A 6,000-nucleotide genomic window follows, 5' to 3' on the forward strand; every position below is an offset into this window, starting at 1 on the left:
CTATATGTGAACTCATTTTTCTCTCAATGAATTCATCTAGGGGTGCAGTGAGCATGTTGACACCACAGATGTGTCACAGAATTGTATACCATTGGTAATGAAGAAAGAATAATTACATTTTTACCGCTAAAATGTGTTTTTGGGCAATTAGGAAAAAATTGATCTCTCAGTTTGGGCAATTGTCCATGACACCAATACCCTACATGTAATCAGGAACTACTTTTGAGGCAACAAGGGGGGCTCAGGAGGGAAGCAGCACCATATTATAGTGCAGATTCTTACTGTTCTAGTTTGCGGGTGCCATGACCCACTGAGAGAGCCCTTGAGGTAGCAGAACCCCCCCCCATAAGTGACCCCATTTTACAAACTGCACGTCCTCAATGAATTCTTCTATGTGTGCGGTGATCATATTGACACCACAGGTGTGTCACAGAATCTTATACCATTGAGCAGTGAAGACAAAATTGCATTTTTACCACAAAAATTTTAGTTTTAGCCCCAGAGTTTTACATTTTCACACATAAAAATCGCACCAAAGTTTGTTGCACAATTTTTGCTGAACGTGGCAATACTCCATATGTGGCTGTACAGTACTGCTTAGCCACACGGCAAGACTCGGGAGGAACGGAGCGCAGATTTTCCTAGAATAGTTTGCACACTGCATAATACAGAGCCCCTGAGTGCTAAAAGAGCAGAATTCCCCCTCAAGTGACCCCATTATGGAACTGATACTGCTTTGGGCATTTACAGGTGTAGTGATGATTTGACTAGATGGGTGATTTTGACAATCGAGCAGCAGTGGATCTTGCTGAGTGAGCGTTGTAAATCTGCTATAGTAGTGCCCAGCACGTTATGCCCTGCCCGTGCTTCTGGAGACATGCATCTGTGACTTAGGCGGGCTCATCACCACAGAAATGCCAAACAGGTGGATGCTAAATGTGGTTTAGGTACACTCTGGGGCTCAGAAGTGGGGGCATTGGATTTGTGAGTGCAGAATTCGCTGGATTTCTTTTGGGGAATGGGGAGCCATAGCGCTTTTCCCAGAGCCTTTGTATTACCAGTAACGTGGAAGCCCCCTATATTTCCATAGACAAATGACAGGCCTGAGTGGGAGATTTTTTCTGGGGGGGGACTGAGTTAAAGCTTTTACTTGGAACATTTTACATAATGTTTGGGCTCACATTCATCCAATGCCCTACGTTGACCACTTACTTTGGGGTTTCCATCTAAATCTCGAGTGACATGATTCAAATGAAACCCCTAAGGGATCCATTCACTATAATGAGGCAGCAGAGTTACTCTTGGCTTCGTCTGAGTATTGATGATCGGTCTTTCTTCTCAGAGGTGCTCAGAACTGTGGCAGACCACTCTTAAATACATGGCTAAAAAGACGGATGCCACTGCGTCATTAGCGGCCAGACTGTGTTCACACTGCCTCCATCTGCCTCACTATAGGGAATCTTCTGATGGGGGTGCCGTCCTAATCACGTATTTCAGAGATTTACATTTTACATGGAGACCCCGGTGTAAGCGCTCATCACAGGTTGCAGGATAAATGAGCGCCGAGACTTACTGCGATCTTTGGGAGGCAGAATGAAGAGGAAAAAAATCAACAGCATGTGAAGAATTGGTTTTATTTATTTTTTTACTCTGTTCCTCATGCGGTATAAGGGATTAGACAACTTTATTCTTCGGGTCGGTGCGATTACAGCAATACCAGATTTTTATAGTTTTTTTTTTTCTTGTTTGGCTGCTGTCACACACTCAAAGATGCTTTTTATTGCTTATCGCCATATTTTGAGAGCTATAATTTTTTCCATGTTTTGGCCCACAGTCATGTGATGGCTTGTTTTTTGTGGGAGGAGTTGATGCTTATATTGGTACCATTTTGGGGCTCATGACATTTTTGATTGCTTTCTATTCCAATTTTTGGGAGGCAGAGTGGACAAAAACAGCAATTCAGGGTTTTTTATTTTTTTAATGTTCTGTGGTAAAAAAAAATGTTTGTTTAGGCGCTTTTATACAATAAAAACTATTTTGTAGAAAAAAAAATTATTTTTGCATTGCTTTATTCTAAGAGCTATAACTTTTTATCTCAGCACAGGAACTTTTTTTTTTTTTTATCACATCCAATTGTGGAAATTATTATTATTCCAAAATCTAAATAATAAAATGAACTTTTGTTCATGGAAAAAAAACCTTTAATTATCTGAACACAGTATATCTAAATAATGGTAACAGGATCACAGGATTTCTTTGTCCACTTTCAGGGCCCGATAAAGTGAAAGCGCCTTCAAGAACATCTTGTCTGGATCAAAGAATCTACAAAATCTATACAATTCATGGGCGGGTACACCGAAAAATCTTAAACCCATTCTGTCACTATTTCTGGTACCTGAGCTAGCATATCTATCTGGCGTAGCTGCACAGCTCTCCAAACATGTGCAAGACTTTACCAATTGGATCTGTTAAAAATGTTGCCTATGAGAAGGTCATTTTTTTTAGGCAATTGTTGTGTAAGGGGGTGGCAGGTCCCCTCAGTTGCGCCCTCTCCTTCAGCCGTATGACCTCCCTATGCACTTCCCATGAACCTAAAGTGATGTTCCTGTATGGTTATATGTGTGCCTCATATTTTGCAATGTATTATACTATATTACGTATGTTCTCCTTTAAAGGGCTGTATTTAGTTAGGGACAGCAATGATTACTCTGAGGGGCTGGGTCAGCAGCAGAGAGAGAAAGCTGCTGTTTCCCTCCTGAACTGCCGGGATCACTGACCAGTTCAGACGTACATACAGATGGGGCACAGCCAGACCCCCCAGATGGGAGAGGTCTGTTGTCCCGGGATAAACATCACCAAGGTCTAAAAAAAGGACTACAACACAGGCTCTCTGGACTTTAGAGGGGCCTTTGCTGAAGGGGTCTCAGGCTTCCATATTCCAGCGGTTGGACGACTGTGATCCTCGGCTGCTGTGGCCATTGTAGGTACGACTGCAGCAAATGTCAGGGCGAGAGCAGGAACTCCACTGTTGAAAATTGACTTTTATGTCCATCCTGTATCCTCTGTTCAATAAAAAGTTACGTTGTTCCCTGTAGGAATACAGCTGCATCTCTGGACTCTTAATTGCCTGGACTGCTGTGGCCCGAGGAGAGAAGGTAACTGTGACAGACAGAAAGCGTACATTCACTATATCTTCTGATGATGATAATAAATGATGGGTAAGTATATCATACCGCTCAGGTTATTTGAAATGCACTGAGTGATGAAGACGGTAAACTGCTATCTAACCTCTTTGTGCTCCTTGTTCCGATTCGAGAGTGGTTTTACCAAACCTCAGTTACCAGTGAGAACTCATTGTATTTTTACCCTCATTGTTTTACAATTCCCCTGATTTTCAATTTTAAAAAAAGTGAAATCAAAGATATTTATATTAATTGATCAACACTCCAAGACACATTCTTACAAGACCTGAGAAACTACAGCTAGGTACTCATTCAGACATCCGTTTTGTTTCATGTACGAGAAAAATGGACTGATTATTTTGAGCAGAGTTTGATCAGTGTGGCTCGAGTGTCATCGGTTTTTCTTGTACGTAGAGGGAAAAAAAAGTTTCTCTTTCATCTCCTTTCTGAGAGTCTGAAAATCAGACAAAATTTGGAGGTCTTCCAAGTGCAGTCCGATATTGATTTTTATTTTTTTTTCTTCACAGACCTATAGACTTACATTGCCAATTTTGATCTAACACTTGGATCAAAATTGGACACATCTGCACAATTTTCCAAGGACTGTTTGGAAAAAAATCAGACATCTGAATGACCCCACAGATTAACATAGGTATGAGTGCTAGCTGGGAAAACCACTGATAACTCGTACATGAAAAATGGACATCCAAATGAGGCATAAATGTATGGTTAGCATTCATTTTTGAGGAATTAAAATCTTTTAAGTGGAAGGACATAAGAACAACCAGAAAACCTGGAATTTTGCGGACTATAAGACGCACCCCAAATTTTGGGGAGAAAAATATTTAAAAAGTTTTAATAAAATGGGGGTGCGTCTTGTAGTCTGATTTTACGGTAAATTACTGGGGAGGGGGGAGTGGCTGTGGTGGAGTGGGTTCCCGGGAGGCAGGGTCAATGCTACAAGAAGCTGCCAGTGGTAGGAGTGGGGCAATGCTGCGAGTCCCAGGCTGGGCAGAGGGGGAGTGTGGCAGTACAAGGCTGTGGCGGGCTCCAGTTTTTCATAAAATGTCAGCAGTCCCCGCACTTCCCATCCTTTTCACTGCGGTTGACTTCTGGAAAATGGCTGCTGGAGGTGGTGCATACACAGATTGAGATCTCGGGAGACCGCCGCAGCCGAACACCCCCTCCTACCAGCATCGCCCTACTCCTGTGCCGCCGCGGCCCACTTTCTGAAGCAGCGACAGTGCTCCCGGTACTCCGCACCACTGCTGCCACCAACCTCAGTAAGTTACATTTCGATTATAAGATACACCGCCAATCCCCCCCCCCCCCAAAATGTGGGGGAGTAAGTGAGTCTAATAATCCGAAAAATATGGTATATTTTATTATATTAGATACATGTTAAAATAGAATAGAATGCACATAAGACAAGGTCTTTAGAATTAAAAGGTGACTGGCAAACACTTATTAGGGTACCGTCTCACAGTGGCACTTTGGTCGCTACGACGGCACGATCTGTGACGTTCCAGTGATATACTTACGATATCGCTGTGTCTGACACGCAGCAGCAATCAGGGACCCCGCTGAGAATCGTACGTCGTAGCAGATCGTTTGGAACTTTATTTCGTCTCTGGATCTCCCGCTGTCATCGCTGGATCGGTGTGTGTGACACCGATCCAGCGATGCGTTCACTTGTAACCAGGGTAAACATCGGGTTACTAAGCGCAGGGCCGCGCTTAGTAACCCGATGTTTACCCTGGTTACCATAGTAAATGTAAAAAAAAACAAACAGTACATACATTCCGGTGTCCGTCAGGTCCCTCGCCGTCTGCTTCCCGCACTGACTGTGAGTGCCGACCGGAAAGCAGGGCACAGCGGTGACGTCACCGCTGTGCTCTGCTTTTACTTTACGGCCGGCACTCAGTCAGTGCGGGAAGCAGACGGCGAGGGACCTGACGGACACCGGAATGTATGTACTGTTTGGGTTTTTTTACATTTACGATGGTAACCAGGGTAAACATCGGGTTACTAAGCGCGGCCCTGCGCGTAGTAACCCGATGTTTACCCTGGTTACCCGGGGACTTCGGCATCGTTGGTCGCTGGAGAGCTGTCTGTGTGACAGCTCCCCAGTGACCACACAACGACTTACCAACGATCACGGCCAGGTCGTATCGCTGGTCGTGATCGTTGGTAAATCGTTTAGTGTAACGGTACCCTAGAGAACTTATAAAGACTAGATCTAATCCTCAAACCAAGATAACACAAAAGAAAGGACTACAATTAAAATGTGTGTAGCACATTTATCAATAAGGTAAAGTGCAAGTGCACAAAAGTCAGATAGGATAATGACCAGAAAAAAAAATCACCATGGGCTGTGTTTAAAGTTATACTACTAGAATACAGTAGAAAGCTTATAGCTTCTGGCGATAAAATGACCCCAAAAAAACTCATGGGTCTAAAAGTATGGCAACTGAATCCAATTATATATTTTTTATTAAAGTAGTCAAAAAAAAAAAAAAGAAGAAAGCATTATCAATTTTGTATAGCCATAACCATAGTGATCCATATAAAGATGTTACCAGATCAAAGTGAATATTGTAAACAAAAGTAAATAAAAAACAAACAGTGTAATTGGATTTTTTCTTTTTTCAATTCTACCCAACTTTTGGGATACATTTTTCCATTTTTCAGTACATACAAGCTAAAATGAATGATGTTATTCAAAACTACAATCCGTCCCACAAAAAAATAAACCCTCATACAGCAACGCTGACCAAAAAAGAGAAGCAAAGTTATGGTTCTTGGAGTGTGAGGAGGA

The sequence above is a fragment of the Ranitomeya variabilis genome, chromosome 2, assembly GCF_051348905.1.
Source record: "Ranitomeya variabilis isolate aRanVar5 chromosome 2, aRanVar5.hap1, whole genome shotgun sequence".
Lineage (NCBI taxonomy): Eukaryota > Metazoa > Chordata > Amphibia > Anura > Dendrobatidae > Ranitomeya > Ranitomeya variabilis.